The sequence below is a fragment of the Choloepus didactylus genome, chromosome 4, assembly GCF_015220235.1.
Source record: "Choloepus didactylus isolate mChoDid1 chromosome 4, mChoDid1.pri, whole genome shotgun sequence".
Taxonomy (NCBI): domain Eukaryota; kingdom Metazoa; phylum Chordata; class Mammalia; order Pilosa; family Megalonychidae; genus Choloepus; species Choloepus didactylus.
In genome coordinates this window covers 177,227,879-177,252,740 of record NC_051310.1, presented here as the reverse complement: position 1 = coordinate 177,252,740, position 24,862 = coordinate 177,227,879, and the positions used below count along the sequence as shown (strand labels likewise).

The following is a 24,862-nucleotide window of genomic DNA, read 5'->3' as shown; positions in this document are numbered from 1 at the left end:
TGTTAAAACAAATACCGTGCAACCGTGTGGCTTACAAACAGGAATTTACTGGCTCATGATTTCAGAGGCTAGGAGGCTTGCTTCCTCCCAGGGTTGACAGTGTTGTCTGTCTGGCAATCCTTGGTTCCTTGGCTTTAGCATCACATGTTGATCTCCTTTCTCTTCCTGGGTCCCTTGACTTCTGCATAATTTCTCTTCATAAAGCCACCAGTTGTAGGATTAAAGCCCAACTTCTTTTGGTTGAGTCATACATTTACTGAAAATAAAATCTTCAAAAGGGGCTATTTCCAATGGGTTCACACTTTTCATCTCCATATTTTGCTTATTTATGATTTGGGTCATTTATTTGGACACAGAATTGAAAAAAATTAAACTTTAAAAATTTTATCCCCAAAGTAATCTATTATGAATGGAAAATACTGTATTTTTGTCTTTTCATTTATTACTCTTTTTTATTATTGTTTATTCTATTTTCTTTGATTACCATTTCTTTTTTTCTCTAAATATTAAGTTGAAAATTTAATTCATTTACTTAATTTGCTTCTTTTGCTTTGGATGCTCAAGAATTTTTAATTATAGAAATTTAGAGAATATAGATATGCCAAAATGGCCTGCAAAAATTCCCTCCACCCACAAGTAATAACATGTACTAGAATAAAAGCATGCAAATTATTATGAAATCTGTATCTGTGGCTATGTTCCCACGTTTATTGCTATTTTAACTGTATAATTTTATTTTTCCTGATTTTTAAAATTTTCTTCACTTTTTGAAGAAAATACTTCTTCCATTTATTATTCCCTACATATTAGTAAATTTTCTTTTCTTTTTTCTAAAGATTTTAGTTATTGCTTCATTCCTATTTTAATCTTTCTCTTTTGAGGATCTTACTGTGTATCGCTCTCTTATTTTGATTAATTTTTCTTCATCCTTCTTAGTCAAAATCTTTGCTCATTTTTTTTTTTCGTCTATTCTTCCCCTGATTCTAGGAGGACTTATCAAATTTACTTACCATATCATTACTATTATTTACAGCTGGTTAGTTATTTACTTTATTGAATTTAATACCAGTTTTAATTATTCTAGTGAATTACAGTATATTTTTTGTAGACCTTCCTATTTGATTACCACCCTCCTTTTTTTTTCTTGTTAACTTTTCCTTACATTTCATATTATATTCACTTTCTAATATTTAGACATTTAAGAAAAAAAGTCTTTTTAAATTTTAAGGAGTCCCTCTCTTATTTTAAAAATTTCCTTTTGGACCTTTGAATGAGTAATTTTCAAAATCACAGTTGTTCTCTCTATCTTTAGGATAATTATTTATTTCCTTTTGCTTCACTATTTTCTCATGGGTTCCAAATTTTATCTATTCATTTATTTTGTGCTTCTTAAGTACTGTTTTATTTACATGTCCTTCTACTCAGAAAACATTATGACTTCTTATTTTATTGGGGAAAAATGTATTTTCTTTTTATCTTAACTTCTAAGAATCTTCATAATTTGATCACTCTACCTACTTCTCAAATTTAATTTCCTTACAATTTTCTATGCTATCAAACAAGTTTATTTAATTATTCATGTATTAACCTCTTTGTGTTTGCTTCCAAAATTGGCCTTCCCTTGATTGCCATTTTTACTTTTTCAATAATTATATAATTCCTTAAATTTTCTCCAAGCCCAAGCTCAAGTTATACTCTTTTGTGAAAGTTTTCCTTAAAGCTTTAGCCATTGTTAATGCTCTTGATTTCCTGAAGCAACTGTTTTATATTACTTTTCTTCTAAAACACCTGCTGATGCTGCATCTTCAAAGAGCCTGTATTTTTTCAAGGCCTGGTGAACACAACACTGAATCCAAAACCTATTCTCCTTATCCTCTTAGAATATGATGCCTATCACTTACTGGAAGCATATTCTGCATATATTTTATTTTATTTCCATTTAATCCAATTTTTATAAATATGCAACTACAGAATTTGTGAAATTAAGAAGTTATCCTCACCAAATAAAGGATTCAATGGAAGTTTTCAGATTCCATATTCCTGTGCTACCTATCTTTCTAGGAATTAGTTATTTTCCTCTAATTCATCCAATCATCCATCCATCTGATTTTTGCATCTATCCTGTGTCATACTCATTTTTGAAAACAGCAGCTGTATCTGCATTATATCTAATGGAATTTGCAGCACATATCAAACACAGTAACTGTTTGCTGTTGAGAATGAAAACAATCTATGTTTACGGAAATATGTTGATGAAAAGTATACATCACTTAAATTATGTAATCTTCTTGGAAACAAAGCAAGAGAACATCTGTTCCAGTGTGGGAATTATTTATTCATAGATCATGCTTCAAGTTGACTGGTTTCTTTACATTTTCATTTGAAAACTTGCTAAATTGCAGGCCACTTCCTTGTAAGAGTAAGAGCTATTGTTATCAAAAACACTGTTCATTCATTTTCTCAGAAACTCATGTTTAAGCAATATATAACAAGGCATATCTGGCAGCTGCAAAGACACAAATGCGAGTATCTCCCAACAATAATGCTTAGCAATATGCACTGAGGAGAGGTGCATTTCACCACATGGATATCCATGCTGAGTGATTAAACTGAATCAGCTGTGATAAAAGGATTTATTTATAACTTCAAGCTCATCAGTCTGTCCTAAAAGTGTGTCTTCAATCAAAATATGCACACAAGCCCAATATAAAAGAAATTCCTTTCTACTACAAAGTGCTGGCTATGGTAACTAATAATCAGCAGTATTTTAATGAAATATAAAAAGTAAAAATGACGCATAAACATTTTAGGGTCAGTTAAAATTTAGAATGACATGACTGTGCATTTTGAGAAAATGCTTTCAGAGACATCAGTTCTACTGCCAACTTTGTTTTTAAAAAGTGTCTTTTTAGGTTCTTCAGGTTTGGATATTGTGTTTTGTTACTATTTTAATAAATGATTTTTGATTTTTGAGAAAAGCCCATTTTAATATTCAGCAAATAATGAGCAGTTAATTCAAGAAAAGCAGATAACATTCATATGGTCATTATAAAAAGGAGCATAAAAAAGTAGTTAGTGGTACAGATTATAAAATCCCAGATCCACCATTTACTGAACGCCCTTGGGTAGGTTACTTAGGATTCCCATCAGTTTCCCCATATGTTAAACAAGCATGATAATAGAACTTGCTTCAGTAGGGTTGTTATGAGTGTTAAATGAGTTAATTTTTTAAATTTAAATGTTTTTAAATATTAAAGGTGCCTAGCATAGAAAAAATTATATGTATTATTAAAATTATTTGTATATATAATCCCCCAACACATACACTTTAAAAATAATTTGAAGACATAAAAATGGAAGCATAATTCTGTTTATCATTATTTAATATATTCTGGGTAAAATTTTTCAAAGTGTTTTAATTATGAATGATAAGTATTTATTCTTTTCTTTTCTTATCTTTTTCTTTTTTTTTTTTTTTTAATTTGCAACAAAAGCATTTATTTGGGATCTTAGAATTGCAATTCAGGTAGCAACCCAAACTGTGTCCCCTATTTAGGCTTCCAAGTAAAGGTTTGGGAAAAAAAAAAATTGCTTAAGTTGTCTGCAGAGAATTGTAATTGGATATTTAGGACTTGTTAATTGTTCATCAGTTTAGACAGTTTGCTGATTTCTTTATCTTGCATGTTTCATAGCATCCAGATGCTTTCAGGAACTTTGTAGCTTTTGGTTTTCCATACCTTTGCAACTTGTGATATCTGGCTGATAGATAACTTCCTGAATTGCCTCTTGACTCCACTTTAAATCCTTTAGCCATATTAACTCCATTTTGTTTTATTTATTTTCTCACTAGTCAGCAAAATTTTTGAAATACACTTAATTGAGCTTTTTCTATATACATTTATATATGCCACTTCCAAATTAGGAAGTTTGCACAAAGTAAAATTCATGCATTAAGAGCAATCAGTTTCTGAAGAGAAAACACTATGTTGATTTTTAGTACCTACTATCACATTCTGCTTAAAGCTATTTAGGATGAAATTTCTCACAGACTTTAATTGTTAGTAAAGTTAAAAGCCAAGTCAAGACTGCTTTTCATATATTAGTTGTATTAATTAAAACTAAATTTCTCTTGTTAAAAATTCCAAATCTAAAAGCGCTTAGTTTAATGTTGTATAACTCCATTTGAATGGCAGCATCTCCACATCTATAATCCCCATTTTTATATGACTCCATAATAATCAATATTTTCCTTTGGTAATGAACCATTTTCAAATTATTTTCTTGTTTCCCTATTTTCAAATTTGAAAATAGAGAAAATTTTCTAAATTTTACCTGGTTGTATTCACTAATCCTTACTTCAATGACTTCTGCACCTAAAGGGTTCTCTCTGAGACAGAAATCTAATCATGTCACAGTCCCACTTTAACTTTTTAGATGGATTTCCACTGGCCCTAGAACAAGGACCATAGGAATTAATGAGCATCCACCAGACTCCTGATGCTCCTTTCTACTGTCCTTTCTAGTCCAGTCTGTTACCAAACAGATGTGCTCACTGCCCAATGCACACATGAACTAATTCTGTGACACAAGGGTTTCAAAGAGAGGAAGAGATTTGTTGGACAGCTGCTGTTAAGGAGAAAGAAACAAGCTTAAGTCTATCTCACCAACAGGATTTTTAAAGCTAATTTGGTGTCTTCTGTAAGGTGGAACTTATCTAGGTGTGCCTACTGCTAATTGGCTACTTTGTTGAGGAGTAGGCTGTGACATTGCTGAAATTTCTGTTTGTCACACCTCTTGTTTCTCTTTGGGATCCAACATTTCTTCTCCTGGTTGGCTCTGCATACTTTGGTTCCATGTATGGGAGGCTTTATGTTCTGGGGTTACCATTGGTCATGGTTACTAGGGGGATGCATAATCACAAGCTCAGGGACCCCTGAGAGGTGAGAGCTAATACTTGAAGGTCAAGGGAAGTGCCTGGTTACAGTAGAATTACAAATCATTCACAAGATGAATTTCGGGTCTTGTAATGGCTCACAATGGAACTTGATCACCAGTGGCTTTTCAAATTCTTCTTGATCCTCATTATATTTAAAGAACTAGTTTCATGTAGTATTCCTACAAAAGACTGTGCCCATGACCCAACTTGTCCCAGAGCAATTGGTGCCTCCCAAGTGGGTCCTGGGGTTTTTTCTTACTAGATCTTGAGCTATATTTATTATTGAGAAAACAAAATACAAAGCAATTCCAGAGAAAGCTCAAAGAAATCATCCTTGATTCTCTAGTAGAGATAATCACTTCATAATATTTTTGTGTTATTTTTATTTTTTTTCTGAATATTTTATTATATATGTTTTTGTTTCTTAGTTTGCCCAAAGCAGATAGCATGAAAAAGGTTGGCTTTAAACAACAGGAATTCATTAGATCACAGTTTGAAGCCATGAAAATGTCCAAATCAAGGCATCATCAAGTTGATGCTTTCTTCTCAAAGACTGACTGCCAGTGATCCTTGGCTCCTCTGCCACATGGCAAGGCACAGGGCAGTGCCTGTTGGTCTCCCCTTTCTCTTCCAGGTTTAGTTGCTTTCATCGTCTTGCTTCCATGACTGTGTCTCTCTATATATATTCATTCTGTTTAAAAATTAATCCAGTAATTTTTCATTAATTACCCTTTCTCTCTATTCATTCTGTTTAAAAATGAATCGAGTGAGAAGATTAAGAACCATCCTGAATGAGGTGGGTCACACTTTACCTGAAGTAGCCTCATCACAAGATCCTAGTTAAAATAAGTTCATACCCACAGGAATGGATTAGATCTAAGAACATGTTTTGCTGGGGTACATACAGCTTCAAACCATCAAAATATATTTGAGGTCACATTTGATATGCTATTTTGTGTCCTTTTGTTTTTCTTAACACTATATCAAAAGTATTTTATGTCTTTTAAATATCTTCCATCTTTGTCTAATCAACCTTTCAATGAAAGAATACATTTCACAATAAGGATGCATAATAATTTAATGACCATTCCTATTTTGGGACATATGAAGATTTTTTTTCAATATGTTATATATTGATAATAAAATATTTGTGTCTATATCTTTTAAACATCAGATTAGTACATTACAATAGATTATATGTGATCATTACTCAATATCTTAGACCGAAGTGTGCTTCTACTGGTAGGTCTATTTATACTGCTCATCTGGCCTACAAATGTGACAAAAATCCTAAGAGTATCATTGAATTTGAGAAGGGAGCTACTAAAATGGTAAAGTGATGTGCTAATTGGATATATTATGTCCCTCCAAAAGCCATATTCTTTGATGCAATCTTGTGGGGGCAGATGTATTAGTGTTGATTAGATTGGAATCCTTTGAGTGTTTCCATGGAGATGTGACTCAGTCAACTATGAGTGAAACATTTGATTGGATAATTTCCATGGAGGTGTTACCCCGCCCATTCAGGGTGGGTGTCAATTGGATCACTGGAGGAATTCACAGACAGAAGGACCTCAGAGCAACTGAGAGTGATATTTTGAAGAGGAGCTGCAGCTAAGAGAGGACAAAAATGCCCCAAGAGCAACATTTTGGAAAACGTCATTTTGAAACACAACCTAGGAGCCAGCAGATGCCAACCACGTGCCTTCAGAGCTAACAGAGGTTTTCTAGACATCAATGGGCTTCCTTTAGTGAAGCTACCTGTTGTTGATGCCTTACCTTAGCCTTAAGACTATGACTGTGTAACAAAATAAACCTCCTTTATAAAAGCCAATCCATCTCTGGTGTTTTGCAAAATGGCAGCATTAGCAAATTGGAACAAGTAACTCTTCAAATGTGCTTGATTAATTGAAAAACTGATGGCCAGAAGTAAACTTCTTGTCTCTATTGGTATCTTACTATAGTAGTTTGGGACCAGAAGGTACTATAGAGCCCAACAAAATAACAGCTTCATTATAACCATGATAAAATAACATTTTGTAATTGATTGCATCGTCCTGATTTTAAGCCTAGGTTGTTGAATTTAAAAGCAGGGTTCTCAAAGAATTGGCAGTTATATTCACAAGGCCCTTTTGGCATACACTGGAAGCAAAATATCTGATTGTTTGTATTATCAAAATAAATTGCTCATTTTATAGTCATAAAAGATGTAGGGAAACTATTAAATAACCAACACCATCATTAAGGATATTTTTACAGCCTGACAAAATTGTAACAGCTTGTTGGAGTTATTCCAAGTAATTATGAGGCTTCAATGTCAAGAACACATAATGCACCATGGCAGTGCAACTGGTGACAACAATACTTAACCCAACAATGGGAGTGCTGGATGCTTCACATAGTCCATCATTCCAAACCATCCAGGACATGTAATTGCTGGTTTGGCATCTGTGCTGGGCTCTCAGACTTTCTGCATTGCTTACAAATGTACCAAACTGAAGTTCAAGATTCATCATCATTTTAATGAAGTCTAGAAGATAGTCTCTGATTCTTGAAATCTGTCGTTTTGCATCTCTGACATTGTGCTTTTAAGTTCCAGCTTGTGGAATGCCTCTCAGGTTGTTTTATTCATATTGCTTGTCTATTTATGATATGAGGTAAGCTGGTGCTTTGTGTGATATTAAGCAGGGCAGAAGCCTGGTGGGTGGGGAGAGGTCAAAAGGTCTTTTCAAGGAGCAAACTGAACATGATGTGTATACCTTTCACATCAGTGTAAATCAGTTGTGAAAGAATTGTCTTAGAACTTGATTTCAATAGGACATTTAAGCCTAAAAATAAATTTCTTGTTAATGTATTACCTCTGCTTTCAGCTAGGTTATCACATTGTAAATCTGTTTCTCATGATTAAAATAAAAATATTTTGAAGAGGAAAGGGCTACCACTTTTTTTTTTTATTTATTTAAGAGATACATTATTAAATCAGGGCTCCCTTGTGAACTGTCATTGTGGTAAAGAAGATTTGAAGAATTACAAAATTAAAAGAAATATACTACTTTTAACTCTGCTAATATAAAAGATATCTGGCTTAATATGAGATGAATTTGTAAGAATAATTAAACGTATTAGCTTAAAAAGTTATTCAACCAGTGAGACTTCCCTTTTTGATGCAACAACCTCTCAGACCATGAAAATTTTCAGCATGACTGCTGTGAGATAAAGAATCCCATTGATGAGATTGTATTTCATATAAAGCTTCAATATATAAGCATATTTGGGTCAGGATAGCCTAGGCCAGCATAAATAGCCTGCATAATTCAGGATAACGGGATCCCATTCACATATCCCAAGGCATTAATAATAACCACGTAAGATGTGTAGTGCAACTTTTGTATCACTGTATATGGTAATGCTAATAACTCAGCAAGAATGCTCTTAATTTTGCCTCAGAGTGAGAGTTTTTTCTATTCCAAAAAACTACAAGGGCTCTGATGATAACACTTTATTCTCCTCCTCAGATCAGTACAATTCAATTCACCTTGACTGATCATCACAGGTAATATGTTAACCTTTGGGGGCACAAAGATGGGATAGACACCATACCTTCATTGAAGAACTATAGTCTAGTAGAATAATTTTCATAACGTGCTAATGCAGTGATAGTCTTATGAGCACAGAGGAGGTGCTCTTTGCCTGGCACAGGGAATATAGGAGTTTTTCTGTAGGACTGAATTTCTCAGATAATTCTTTAAGGATGACCCAGAAGAAGAAGGGAAGGACATTTGAAGCAGAAGAAACAACATAGACAAAAGGAAAGATACACAGGACTTGATGTAGTATTATGACACTACAGTCAGTTTGGTGGTACTAGAAACCTTGAGCGGTAGAAGTGGAAACAGATGATGCTCATAAGTAAGAAGGAAAAAAGTGATGGAAGTTGTTGAAGGACCAAACGTGGAGTTTGGGCTCCATTCTGTATGACAAAGAATCATGGAAAGAATTTAATAGTTGAGTGAGATTCTCCTAGTGGCCTGAGAAAGAAATTTTAGAAGAGCAAGCTTGGAAAGAAGATAGCATTTGAACAGGATGCAATAGACCATGGGTGGCTGGTGATGGCCAGCCTGCTAGTGTGAGGGAAAGTCGGCAGAAGATGAGCCTGTAATATACGGAGATTTGTTTTTGATCGATTGCAATGTTTTATAGGGCAAATATAACAAAATGCAAATTAAAGGATTTAAAGAAGTAAAAATGCTCTAGTAAGACAATTTTAATGTCTTAATTTACACTCAGAGTGAGGGGTTTTTCTACTCTAATGTTTCTAAATAAATGAGTCTCAAACCAGGCTGCACATAGGGATCACATGCAGAAATAAAAAAAAAATAATGCTTTATTCTCTCCCAACACTAATTATATAAGAATCCCTGATGAGGGGATTCAGTCATCTGTATTTTTCAAAAGCTTCCCTAGTGGTTATCATGTGTATGCAGTATTGAACACCACTGTAGTATAAATTATTCTCCAGATGTGCTTTTACTTATAAAACAAAAGTCAAGTAAATGGGAAATGAAAATGATATTAAGAACTAGTTTGTATCATGTAGTTGTAATAGGCAGGATATGAATTGCATTCTTGAGATCACAATAATCCTATGAGGATGAAATTATTAACCAAATTCTATAGTTAAAGAAACTGAAGTCTGGGATGTTTAGGTAAAGTTTCTAAGTCATCCTGTACAGGCTGGACTTGAACCAGAATCTGTCTAACCGCACACTCTATGCACTGAAACTGCCTCCCTACAATATTTAAAGCCAAATCATTGCTTTGTTCTGCTTTTTATTCCCTGTAATTACTTTTTAAAAGTATATATTTTTGAAGTATTATTCCCTTCTCCCTGTAGTATATTGGAAATTTCATGTAAATATTTAATGACTTGTTCCAGCATATTTAGAATAAACAGAAAAGTAGTCTGGGGAAGAAAAAAGTTTGCTTGGTAAGGGAGTTAGTAAAAGAGAATGCCAGCTCATGGATTTAAAATAATTTTTCCCCACAACCTTAGCAGTATAGAGAAGTTCTAAGAAGAGCATTAGAAAGTGTCTTGTTCAAATCTTGAGAATTAATTCTTCCACTGGCTTGGCACGTGGCATGCCATTTTTTCCAATAATATGCTATATTTCGTGCTGTTTCTAATAGTTCTGGGAAATGGATTTTTTTCTGTTTTGTTTACTGATTTCGTTATAGTCAAGGAACAATAACGTGTGTACAATATGTTTTATACTGAACATTCTGTATGAAATGTCCCTAAAGCAGAGTGCATGTTATTAAAACTCACACTTAGTTTTTCCCTCCCACTCATTTAATGCAAATTCCTTTGGAGTATATACTGTTAAAAAAATCTTTTCTTACCATCTGTTGACTCCTCTGCTTCAGTAATATTGATTACATTTTATAGACTTCCACATATATTTCTTTATAACTGCTTAATCAATTTGTCTTTTTCAGTTTTATTTACCGTGATTTTTCAATCCCTTAATTATCATAATTCATTTTTCTGTACTATTGATACAAATAACTTCCTGTTTCCAATTCTTATTAAATCTTTAAGGATATCGCCTTCCTTGGTTTTTCAATATGTTTAGAATTTTACTTTTCTTATTATTTTTTGTTTTATCATCTCATTGCTAAGAATTCAGATGTTTATTTCATTGCTGTATAGCATTTCCTTGAGTTCCTTAATTTTGTTTTCCTGTTAGGGTGAGTTTTTTGGGTATCTTTTCCTTCTTTCTTCTTTTATTGTATTCTGTAGTTTTAAAATATTTTCTATTTTATTTCATTTCATTTTGCTATTGCTTGGGTGGTTATGTGCATACATGCTTTTTCATGTTTTGATTCTCTTTTCATTTCGTCTTATACCAGTTTGATATCCCCTCCAATATACTGTTTGGGCTAGGAAATTTGTGTTCTATGACATTTCTGTAGCTAAAGAAAATGGCAAGGTAGGAGGGGAATTGCCTATCAAGAAAGTGTGTAAGCTTTATTAGTATCCTGGGAATCTGCTTTCCCCTCTTATTTGGGTTAAATTTTCTATAAGGTTGTGGAGACCGCAAATGTATGGTTATATACCATAACCTTAGGGTTTGTATTGTTTTTCCATGAAGACTTCATTTCCCTTTTAGAGACTCAAGCTCATTATCTTCTTTCCTGATTGCACCATTTTGTCCCCAGCAGCCAGTTTCAACACTCCAAATAATATATATAGACTCCCATCTAATTGGTTTAACTTACCACTTTGGCATATTACTAAAACTTCACAGATTTAGTCATTTCATGAGGATTCTGAGCAATTGATGCATGTAGAGGTGAAGTCACTCTCTGACCCTCTGTGCAAAAATACAAAATCATTATTTTGGGGGGGTATCTGTTGAATAGGTATTTTTCAATTCTTTGTGCCTTTTTTTTTTTTTTTACTCACTTTTGTTTCTATTTTGGGGAAAGGAAATTCTTTAAGATATTTGCACTTTTAGTTTCCTTTTTGTTTGGAAGAAAGAACCAGTTTTAAGAGAAAGAACTAATTGAGACTGAGAGGTTAAAGTTGTTGAAGGCTATTGGAAGCTACCAAAATCCTGAGCAGGAAAAATTTAGAATAAATATAGATGAGTTAGCTTCCTAACAGATGTGGATGTAGGTGAATTTCTAGGAGGTAGTGATAAATATGAGGGATTTTATGCTTCATTACTTTTTAAAAATAAGATAAAGAATTTGATGGGGAAAGAAATCAGATTGTAATGGGTGGTAGAACGAAGGAAACAGAGAAATGAGTGCAAGCTTTACTCTCTCCAGAAACTCTGTTCATATAGCTCTTTCCTTTCCTTCCCACCCCATCTATGCAAGCTACAAAACATTTTTTTTTCCAGTTTTGCTGACTCTCCCTCCCCCCGCCCATTCTCTATTAGCATGTACTGTGCTGTTTGAGGGTCCAGACAATCAACAGGGACTTTGCAAGTTGAGATAATCTTAAGTGACGCTGAGGTATTGCACCATAACTCAATTATTCAACTAAGTGGAGGGGAAACATAACGTGTAGTTATGAAAAAAATAATTTGTTTGCTTTTTGCAAGTGTCTAGGATGCTGCTGGGTGAAATATTTACTCTTCAAATTATGATTTTCTTAGATGATTATAAAAATTATTTGTCATTAGGTTCAATAATGTTGAAGAGGAAGTAAAAATAAACATTATTTGCTTAAAATAAGAAAGTCAATTATAATATATTTTCACCTAAAATACAAATTAAGGAAATGTTGAAAAGTAGGTATAATTAGCTTTACACATTAGAAAACATGGTCTTCAAAACTTAAAAAGTTTTGCTAATATTTATATAAAAATGATTTTTAATATCAATAGCAAATGGTGCTTATGACTGGGAATATTTAATATTTCTTGTATTCTTAATCAGAAGAAAAACTAATATAAAATCCCTTGCTTTTAGTGCTAATGCCTGTGGAAAAATAAGAATCAAATTTATCTCAACTATATATGTCAAAATTCAGATATTTGAAATATGATCAAGTGCATTCATTTGTTCTTATTTACTCTCATCTGAATTCAGACTTGATCCACAATTTTCTGATGATTGAAATTACAACGCAGAAGAGTGAAGCATCATTGCTTGGCATAGTGGCTCTGCGTTTTCTTATACCCTGCAGTGGAATGGATCTTTGCTCTTAGATTTGTAAAGGGCTGATTTCCACAAGGGAATATTTGTTTTCCACATTTTTTATTTTAGCATTTGGATAAACTGCAAGGCATTTAATGTGATCTCCAAGCCATTCATCCATTGAAACCCCCTACTGTGGCAAACAGTGAGAATACGGAGCTGTGTTTTAAGCTTGAGGCACATGTATAGACTACTGCTCCTATAATTTTTATTTGTGCACAATGTGAATGATCCATTTAAACTATTTGGCAATTAAATTAATTCCCTGAACCAGATGTAAGTGGAGTCCACTTTAGAAAACTGTACTCCGCAAACTATGTCTGCACACTCTGTATAAACACATAACAAATGAAAACAAAAACAGAAGAAAAAATTGTCCTGATGTTCATGTTTGTATAGGCAGTATGAAAATATATTTCTGAAATCTTTTTAGATGTACAGTGGGAATAGATTAGTTATTTGCAGTTGGGGTTATTCTGCATTGTGTCAGGCACTATCAGAACTTAGCTTCATTTTTCTGATACTGTATACATCAGTGGCATGAAAAACAAACAAACAAACATAATTAAAACAGCTTTGCCAAAGATTAGAGTTAAAAAAGCTTTTTCAGATAAATATGGAGGGAACACAATCTTTCAATGTATTTGTGTATTTTGTTACCATATTTCTGGCATACTTGCATATGATATGTGTTTTATGGTAAAGGAATATTCTGCAAGAAAAAGTGATCAAAAATTTTTGTGCATAGGATAATGAGGGAAGTAGAAAATTACATCAGAGAGTAAGCTAGAGAAGGTCATGAAGAGCCCAGAATTACGTGCTGCAAAATTTGATCATATATTTGAGCAAACATAGATACACTGAAGTGTTTAAAGAGAGAAGAGGCACTTATATAGTCAAATTTATATTAGATTGATCTCTTAGATTATATGGTTGAAGTTGATGTGCATGCAGTGAGTCTGAAGGCACAGAAACTAAGACATGTTTGTAACAACCCAAGTGAGAAAATGAGGAGCATGGAAAAGAGAAGCTCTAATCAAGCAAAGCTGAAGAAATGGAATCAAATGGACTTGACCATTAATTGAAAGAAAGAAGTGTCAGGGGTAACTTCCAGGTTTTTGGCCTATAAAGTGGAAAAATACTATTACCATTAACACAGATAAAATATTGGTAGTGTCCATGGAATTTCACAGAGATATTTAGTGGTTGAATATACAGAACTGACACTTGAGAGATTTTGAAGTAGGAAAATAGATTTGGGAACCACACACTTTTAGGTAGTAATAGTTCATCTTGCGTATGATCAAAAGGGCATATGGAGCAAGAAAATATTAAAACTAAGTATAGACTCCATTAATAAATGAATCCCAAATAGGAATACACAACTGGATACATTAAACCTATAGAATTATTCTTTTTCCAAATCCATATATCAGTTTCCATTTAATTTTCACCTGTCATACTTAGTGATTTCTAAGACACCAGTCCTTTTCTTTGCTCTCTATCAAGAGCCACATTGCTTGGGTATGATTTGCAAAAGCATTTGTTTCCTTTAGTTTTGCACATACTGCTTTCCTGGAGCCTCTACATATTTCTGTAAGAAAAGGTACATGTCAGAATGTACTGACCATTCTTTTCTTTGAAGTTATTTTCTCTTATTCATGAGGTAAGCTGTAGTGCAGGAGGGAATCCTTTTCAGAAAAGTGCTGTTCAGCAAAATGTGATATACAATGTTCAATAGACTAAATTATGTTGCTGTAACAACCCCCAAATCTCTGTAACTTAAAGCAAATACTTTCTTGTTTATGTTACATGCTGATGCTCTGCCCCACATTATATTCACAGCAAAACTTATTATGGTTCTCACACCTAACTCTGTTCAATTTATTCTCCAAAAGAAGTCAGAAGATAAGCTTGATGTCAGTAGCCCAGGAACATAGAATCCTTCCACAGGGAGAGAGGCAGCAAATACTTTAAACAAAAACACAATCTGTCACATATGCTCTATGCTTACTTCTGTTATTACACTGTTAAAATACCCTAATCATACTTCTTTCTTTATCTGTTTTGTCCCTCTTTGACAAAGTTCCTCTCTTTTCAAAAACAACAATATCCAATGACTTGGGGGGATTTTGCTATTTATCACTTTTCTAACTATAACTCTGTTATGGCTTTACATAGAGCTAATTTCTTCTTTCTAAATAGCAGGAAAGTTTAGAGGCACCGCCTCATGGTAGACATAGAATCACATCACAAGTTAAGTCATTAGTCTGAGTTTCATTAGTGATTCACTCTATTAAGTCTTACTGCAAAAAAGGAAAAAAAAATACCCTAAGCCAGGGTCTGCTTAACCTTTTGAAAGATTATAGTCATAATTCTGGTTCAATTCTTCCATGGCTTGGCTTTCCCATGAGACAGCTTTTTCCACATACAGGATAGCTAAAAGCCTGGCTAGGTTTAGAATTCAAGTAAGATTGCCTTTTTATTATTTATCACTTCTGAATGTGAGTGTAACTATCCCTTCCACTTCATAGTCTCCTCTTAATAATTAGAATCACCTCAATGTTCACTTACTAAATAACAAAGAATAACACTGGCAAATCAATCATACTATGAAAATTTCTAGTAGATAAAAAATGCTGATGATTATTTCTCAAGATAGAAACAATTCATATTAGTTGCAAAATATTTTTTAAAATATCATGGGCCCAGTCTTTCATTGATTAAACACATTGTCTAATTAAGTAGGCATCTGTGCTGGTTTGAAACTGTAATGGACCCCAGAAGTGCCATGATCTTTTAACCCAATCTTGTTGGGTAGACACATTTGATTGAGTGTTTCTGTGGAGATGTGACTCACCCAACTGTGGCAAGACCTTTTTATTAAATTATTTCTATGGAGGTGTGGACCTGCCCACTCAGAGTGGGTCTTGATTGGTTCACTGGAGGGCTTAAGAGAGCTTAAGAGCTGACATAGGCACCGATGCTGACACTTGGAGATGTTTGGAGATGCAGACAGAAGGAGGTTTGGAGTTGCTAAAAAAAGAGATAAAGCTCAGAATTTGTCACAGAGAAGCTAAGAGATGACCCCCAGATGCTTAGAAAGAAATGCCCTAGGGGAAAGAAGCAAGGACAGACAAGAGATGAGAGAAAGGAGCAAAGACAGAACCCCAGAGACATTTTGGAGAAAGCCATTTTGAAACCCAAACCTGGGAGCAGAGGACCAGGAAACACCAGCCACGTGCCTTGCCAGCTGACAGAGGTGTTCTGGATGCCATTGACTGTTCTTCAGAGAAGGTGTCTGTACCAGTTTGTATATATTATATCCCCCAGAAAAAGCCATGTTCTTTGATGAAATCTTGTGGGGGCAGACATATTAGTGTTGACTAGAATGGAAACTATTGGTTTAGTGTTTCCATGGAGATGTGATTCAATCAACTGTGGGCGATTCCTTTCATTGGATTATTTCCATGAAGGTGTTGCCCCATCCATTCAGGGTGGGTCTTTATTGGATCACTGGAGTACTTTAAAAAGAGCCACACAGGCCCAGATGCAGCTGCAACTTAGCGAGACATTTTGAAGAACACCATTGAAAGCAGACTTTTGCTCCAGAGAAGCTAAGAGAGGGCAAAACACCCCAGGAACAACACTCTGAAGAATGCGTAGGAGCTGAGATAGGAGCTGGAACACAACCTGGGATCAGCAGATGCCAACCATGTGCCTTCCCAGCTAACAGAGGTTTTCTGGACACCATTGGCCATCTTTCAGTGAGGTACCCTATTGTTGATGCCTTGCTTTGGCCACTTTATGGCCTTAAGACTCTAACTTTGTAACCAAATAACCTCCCTTTATAAAAGCCAATCAATTACTGGTATTTTGCATTCTGGCAGCATTAGCAAATCAGAACAGTGTCCTTTTGTTGATGCCTTAGTATGAGCACTTTTATGGCCTTAGAACTATAAATTTGTAGCCTAATAAATCCCCTTTATAAAAGCCAATCCATTTCTGGCATTTTGCAAAATGACAGCTCTAGCAAACTGGAATAGCATCCATTCAAATATTACCCAAAAAATAATTTTGGAGTCTTGTTACCTTAAATCCTGATACCGCTTCTTGACCTAATTCAGATTTTTTCTACTGGCAACTACATGGCATGTTCCTGATCCAGCCCATTCTCCCTTATAATTTACTTTAAACTGCTTACGTTTCTGTATCAAGTCTCCATCTGGCATCTCTTCTCTTTTTCTAAACTTGCCTCTAAATAGTGATTTCCAATTTGATGGGCTGGAAGAACCATTTGCTTTCAAAGCACTGAAATAGTTTTTTATTTACATCTAATCTCATTTCCTTCAGTCTCAGGGCGCAAAGTATTTTTATTCCTCTCTAAAGCTTTTATTTTGTGCCCTGATCTCAGCTCTTCTGACTCTTAAACTATTCAACCCTGTTCCTCTCTCAGTTCCTTTCTGCTACCTCTCTCAGTTCCCCTTTCATCACTCTTATTTATATGCAAACCCGCTATTTCTGATGATCCTTTGTTTTATAATCATTCCCGTGTCCTCACCTTCACCTCCAGAAATCCATGAATTTGAGTCAAATAATCAGAATTGGAAGTTGATAGAAAAATACATGGTTCAGACAATTGCCAGTATTGCCTTTTAATATAAAGAGGAGAACATGGTAATAAATACTGTATTACAGGGAAAACTAATACAAAGATTTTTTTTTATTCTATTCACATATACTTCATAAAAACTACAAACAACATACTTCTTAAAATATGTATATAGCCATTAAATACATTCTTTAAAAATATCCCATTAAACTTTTAGCAATGAAGTATTATCCTACTAGGCAAGGCAATTTGGATATAGCAATGGTTCCAAATATTCTCTAATATTACAAAGAATTATGAGTGTTATAAAACTTAATAAATGCTCTTGTAAGTTAAGAGCAACTCATATTCTAGCTTCAGCTGGCAGGGATTTTATAGGGCTTCCTATGTGAGTTCATTTTAAATAAGGATTTATAATTCAAAATACATTATTATCAAAGAAATGATTATTTCAATTTTTATAAAAAGAGAATACTTTATTAAGAAAACTGAGTCATTGTTCTGTATATAACTATTTAAGCTCAAATTCTTTCTCCAGATGCCATGAAAATATTGAATCAAAATTTTCAAGAGATTATGGATGGAGTGGTAACTTACTGTTCATCATAATTCCAATTATTAGAACAAAAGGGCCTTGTTGGATGGGTAAAAAGAGCTGTTTTATATTCATAAGAGGCGTAACATTACTTTGACAGAGTGTGGTTAAAGATCCGTTCACTAACTAACTATTACTAAGTGCGTCAGATGTTACCAAGTGTCAGTAATTGAACACAAAGATAGCATTGGGTTAGTAATTCTGGCCATTAATAGAGATAAACCACAAACTAAGTTACTTAACACAATAGAAGTTAATTTTTCTCTAATGAGAAGTCCAAAACTATGTTCTCAATCTGCAGGAGGCACCACTCACAATGGTGATTTGGCAATCTGCCTTCTTCCAGGTTTGAAGTATCATTGTTAAATTATCAAGCCAGGGGAAAGAGAAACATCATATAGGATAAAGTGGGAAATTTTATGGTCAAGGACTTGAAAGTACATGTTTTAGCTTCCTGACTGCTAACTCAAACACCATGTAATGGGTTGGCTTAAACAATGGGAATGTGTCAGCTCATGGCTTTGAGGCTAGGAGAAGTCCAAAATCAAAGCATCATTCCAGAAGACTGTGGAATTCTGGGGCTGGCTTCTAGTGATCCTTTCTCCTTGGCTTTTCTGTCACATAGCAGTGCACATGGTAGCCCCTCCTGGCTTCTCAGTTACATTAACTTCCATCTTCTGGTTGCAGCCGGTGGCTTTCTCTCTATGTGTGAATTTCGTTCTGCTTATGATTAACTCCAGTAATAGGATTAAGATCCATCCAGAGCCAGTTAAGTCACACCTTAAATGAAGTAACCTCATTAAAAGTCCTCATTTACAATGGATTCACATTCACACAAATAGATTAAATTTAAGATCATGTCTTTCTGCAGTAAATATCTCCAAGCCACCAACGTGTACAAACGACTTCTTTTCACATTCTATTGGTTAGAACTTATGGCTACATGATACATATGAATATAAGAAAGACTGAGAAATATTGTTTAGTTGTATGCCCAGGAAGAAGAGAAAATAGGTTTGGTTGAGGGCTAGCTTTCTGTGTCACAAATATGAGTAAGACCTGGTATCTTAACTTTATGGAACTCAAACTATTTGGTAAGTTTGCAGATAAATATTGAACAGAGTGATAGAACTTTACTAAATTTATGTAGATGGTACAAAAAAGAACATGTTCAATTTGTTAAATTGGGGAGTTTGGAAGGTTTGGTAAGTGTGGATTGCCTTATAAGAGAGACTTTATAAAGAAGATGAATTTTAGTGAAAAATAGATTTTCACTAATCAGATGGGGCCAGGGAGAAGAGAATTCCGAATCTATAGTGAACTAAGAAAAAATTGTGTGTGTGGGGGGAGAAGGAGTGTGGACATGAAATTGTACATTTGGATATATAAACCTGTTTGTATGTTTGGAATAACATGACTTCAGCTCACTGCCCTAAATTAATTTTGATCTGCAATTAATAATGTTCCTGTTTGATTTTGAGTTGAATTTACTTGACATATATTTGCCAGCTCTTTTTTAGAAGTATTCTGAGCTATTTTAAGTGAGTCATTAGTAAACAGGATATAGTTGGATTTTATTGTTTTAACTCAGCCTCAGAAATTTATGTCATATGAAATAAAATTAATTTCTATAACTTAAATATTTGTAACTAGTATGCTGTCTTGTTTTGCATTTTATGCATTCTGATCATTTCAATTTTATGTTGACTTTTCTTTTATATTTTCTAGTGATTTGAAAAGTAGTGATTATCCATAAATAACAACATTAATTTTTGATTATACATATATAAATATTTAGTTCTCAAAGGATGGAAAAATTATAAAATTTGTCTTACCCTTATATGAGATAAAAATCCTTTCTCATTTCTATAACCTGCAACTGAGGATTCACTAAATTAAAATGGGGTTAAATGATCAGATATTTTTACATACCATTCCTTTATCAATATGGTATTTTTCAAAAACCCTCTTAGACTTTTACATTTGATTGAAATTCATAATAATTTTATACAATTAGTTTTGTTTCAACATATTATTTTTTTCCATATATAATTCAGCTGTTTTACACTTTTATTTCCCCATCTTCTAGTACTAACTTTAATTTTCTCCATTTGATATTTTATTTTAGAACAGAAATAACATTAAAATTTATGTTTTGGGGTATAAATATAAAAAGCAAAATGATCCCACCCCCAAATCTCAACATTCAGTTTTCCAGCTGTAATATACTTTCCTTAAATATCTTAGTTCTTTGCTCAGTTTTACATAGCTGATGCTCAATGTCTTCTCCAAGATCTGTGTTATATTGTATCCAATAAAATAACTTTCATTATCTGAATCATCACTTTGTTTTTGGATAACCATCATGAATTCATAAACAGAGCATAGAAAAGCAGATGACAATGCATGGACTAGGGTAGAAAGAAGTGTACTAATTACAGGTATTCTGTCTCTTAAGGATAGTTTAACCAGTCATTACTAAAAGCCTTACCTTTTCATCTTTTGATTTTCTGAGCTTTTGCACATGAAATAAAGTGGGGCCTCTGGGTTACTTTCTTCTATTAGCCGTTTGTTTTGGGGTGTGGGTTTCTATTTTGGAGACTTGGACAGAATGTTAACAAACTGTGATTTTTATAAGTAAAGCTGTGAGTAAAACTGTGATACATTTGCCCCTGGTAAGCTTCTGGGGTAAATGATTCAGAGATACCTCAAGGAACAAACATTCCCAGTGAACTTTTTCTCTGGAGATACTCTTTTAAATACAAAATGGCCTTAGTTCACTGGGTTAAATAAAAACAAACTTGAATATTTTGAAGACCAAGAGATTGTAGTAATATTCTCAGAATTAGGATCAAATTCCACCACTCTAACATTTAATTTTGCACTCCAGTCCAATGCACAAATGAACAAACTCCAACAGAAAAGAATGCCATTTTCAGAAGCACCAAGAAGATATTTAGACATATCAATTGCCGAAAGCCAAAGTTCCTAATTTTCTTGGCTCATTGACAGAATGTAAAATTAAATTCCCATGTCTCTAAATGCCATAATGTAATTTTTTCCTCAAAACTAACAGCAAGCAAAGGACCAACTTCCCAGAAACAACAGTTAGTTACCTGTTGTTTATGGTAACTGCCCACAAAGTCACAGTTTCTATCAACAGGTGTTTTTGTGGACACATCAGAATCTCCTGTTTATATCCACATTTCGAAGTGGTAATCTATACTAGCTGACACTAAAGTGGAGTTTTAAGAATTTTTTCTGGAATACAGAAACAGGATGTGTTATGATCTTCATGTAGCATATTGAGTTTTATGCTAAGAAGAGACAGAACACTCTTATTATATGTCCCTGGTTTCATACGCAATTCAAGGTCCATTTTCATTTCTTGCTGTTGTTACAATATTGCTAGAAATTATGTTGCCAGCCAAAACCAGACTTTGTTAGCTCAATTGGGATCAGACTAAAACCACTGATGTATTCTTGCTGTATATATATTTTGTATAACTACTTGACACTCTGTAGAGAATAAAGCTGCAGGTGACAGGTGTTCTGTTCATCATTAAAGCTTTAATTCTTGAAGCGATTATAAAACTAATAAAGATATTGCTGATTCCACTATCAGAGTGAGAAATATAGAACAAATCTTTTGCAGATGAGACTGAGAGATGGTCAACAGTATCTTTTAAGTGGAGAAGGAACGCTCTCTTTCCCTGCAAGATCTTGCTCCTCTACAAGTAAAGCTCGACAATGGCCACTTGGCAGACTGGTGTCTGCTGTGGACATATCATACTGTCCAGGTAAACACATGTGTGTGCAATTCTTAATGTCATTGACATTCCTTCCAAGATGAAAGTTGACATTTATGTGATCCACTGTTATGCACTCTCCCTTTGGATGAAATGATTCACATGTGAAGAAAGTCTTGATATGGTTTTCTTCGTGGATCAATAAAAATCTGGCACAGGGGCAACATATTCTCCTCATTTCCAAAGGTGATGCAATTGTGTCACTGGTTTATGTAACCCAAAAATAAGGGATAGCTCCTTTTATTATATTTATTGGCTTGATGATTTTGTCAGTTGCACTACAATAGCTGAAAGATACCTGTTTTTTCCTAATTAATCATAAAAAAATATAGAAGCCTCTGCATAGGCAGGAGCAAAGAAGGCATAAAGTCTTTGTTCAAATATGAAAGTCTAACACAATGCCATCCAGTCACCATAGTACTGCGTCTGTGCAATATGTGTACTTACTCTTCTGTAGCTGTGTCTTGATAAGGGACCTAGGAGATATAACTGGATATTAGCCTTAGTGCCACCACAAAGAACCACTTGAAGGCTGTCATCCTAAATCACCTTTGTTGAGATACAGGAATTTCAAACTTTAACTTGGATTTCATTAATCCTTTTGTCCACTGGAGAATATAAGTGCTCAATATTTTATTTGGGGGAAATACTCACTATTAGTGTTTCTTTTCCCTAAACACATGCTTATTCATCATTCTTTTTCTTCTATCTTCTCATAGAAACATTTTATTTACGTCCTTGGGACATTATCTTTTCCACTATAAATACTGTAGATACTTTTGATGCTATTCGAATATCTTCTGGCATTTAATGATGTCAGTGAAAATTATGAAACCATTATCATTCTGCTTCTGTGCTGTACATAACACATTTTGAGATTCGATGAGATTTCCTTTACTCTTGAAATCATAATCATCCAATACAGGAAGATTTTCTTCTATTTTAGCTTTGATTATCCATTTTGTTGAAATTATTCTGGCTTTTTTTTTGAAAAATTATGTTTCAAAGTTTGAATATTTCTCTAATTTTGTCTGTTATCCCTCCAGATATGTTCACTTCTTTTTGCTACTTTTCTTATATTCTTAGAAGTGTTCTCATATTTTGTATTAGAAAAACAACTTTAATAAGTAATTCAGTTTTCATTTGGAAACATTTTCTAAAAGCAGACTTCAATTTTGCTATTGTGATTGTAGTTTTTGGATTTTATTTCAACCCATTTCTACATTTTCTCCTTTATCTTATCATGTTCCTGTTTTATAAAGGCCATTGCTACTTGCATTTTTTTTTTTTTGAGAGTATAGGAGAATAAGATAAAATAAATTTCTTTCAACCTCTACTGCTTTATATTCAGAGTTATGATTTTCTTAAAATTTTTTTGAGTTATTTCAGTTTGGTTTCAGCTCTAATTTTCTCTTTGTTTTTGTATAGGTCTCATTCTTCAACTCTTTTCCCCATCAATGGAGAATAATAATTTTAGATTAATGTGCCAAAAGACAGAGTCAATGGAAAATGACCAGCTCACTGTCTACATATGTGTGTAGATTTGCCAACTTGGATATAAAGCTGGAGGACAAATTAATGGCCATAAACACTAGACTTTATCCAAAGACAAATCATCTTCAGTTAGAGCTGCCTATTTTTCTGTGTGTGTTTACTGGACAAAATAGCATTGTCTACAATTATTCTGTGTCCAAGGGTGGTATATAAAAGACAGTACTATCCCAAAGTCTGTAACAGTAAGTCTGTCTCAGTAATCTTTCCTTTGTCCCAGGCCATACTCTTCTTATACTCTTCTATCCTTTACTGCAGCATGTGCAATTACACGTATTAGGATGTAATGTTTACCCACCCATCACCCTTTACATGATTTATGTTGTGTCTTGAGAGCTGCAGTTTCTGAATATATATTAAATGTGAAAGCATAATTGATAGTGGGGAAGGAGAAAAATGGCTCTGGACATCTTGTAGAAGGGCCTCTATGTAAAAAGGAAGGCTACTTAACTGTCAATTATTGGAATCTCCCATTTTTAGGGATAGATAGTGCAATTAGTCTAAATCGTTTGTTGTTGTTTTCTTCCTTGGTCTTCAGTTCTGTACTAAATTCAGAGGGCATTATTGTACCCCTCATTCAGCTGTTTCACAAATGCAGATTAACAGCTGAGTGGACATTGTCTTTTGTCTCCAAACCATAATCTTCTACATTCTTTATATGAAGTGTTATTTAATCTAAAATATTTATGAGTTTTAAAAATAGAAACCTTGTACAATGATGATAAGCCTTTTATAGTTTCTGCTATAAAGATCAAGGTAAGCTAAATATTTTGTATGATTTGTGGGTGCAAATAGTTCTACAGGATACTTCAAGGCAAACTTGAAGCTCCTCTTACACTCTGCTGAGCACTTCCATATTTAGGTCAGAGTTGCTTTCAGGGACCTAGCTCTGTCCCTTGGCATAGCTAGAAAGGAATCTCCTATGAGCATTTGGTAACCAGTTCTCCGTTAGTTGGGAAGAAGCCAACTCCTCAAAAGTCATCTGCTAAACACAATTACCTGAATGGCTGCTTCACCTTTGACAAAAACCTGTTTGCTAAGTTTACCTGAATTACATATTTACCAATAACATACCATTAAAAATTTATGTGGCAATTTGGATATAGAACAACTCTCAGTTTCTCCTCTCTTGCCCTTTGGTCTCCTCTTTCTTTTGAATTAATAGCCAGGCTACGCAATGTGCTGATCCTTCCCTTGTCCCATTTTCTCTGCACTGGAACTATCCAGTTTCAGCAGCAGGAAGTTGAGGCAGAGACAAAGGATTTCTCCTTGAAAGGGTATTAAGAGAAAAACAAAAAAATAAGGTAAACTTAAACATCACAGAATCACAGAACTCTTCAGTGTCCCATTGAATTACTGTATTAATTAATATAAATTATTACATATTTTAATTAATATGAATTACAGTATACCTTAAACATAATTAAATGTAACAAGTAAATAATGGAGTTTCTATTTGGCATTTGGAGTTTTTATGACTTGGTTTTTGGCTAATAGGGTTTTCCTAAATTAACTAGATTAAAGAATGACTCAACTCATTAATCCTGGATCCCAATCATGTTCTGCTGGCTTCTGTTCTCTCTTAGGTAAGACTCACATTAGCCTAATTGCCAAACAGATCCAAGTTAGGGAATTTTGCTGGTTTTAAT

At 34.0% G+C, this 24,862-nt stretch overlaps 1 pseudogene; it reads right to left on the bottom strand.

Annotated features, from left to right (window-relative positions):
- LOC119533017 overlaps positions 1–22,469 on the bottom strand; it is a 63,648-nt pseudogene extending 41,179 nt beyond the window's left edge.
- Positions 22,470–24,862: the final 2,393 nt, after the last annotated feature.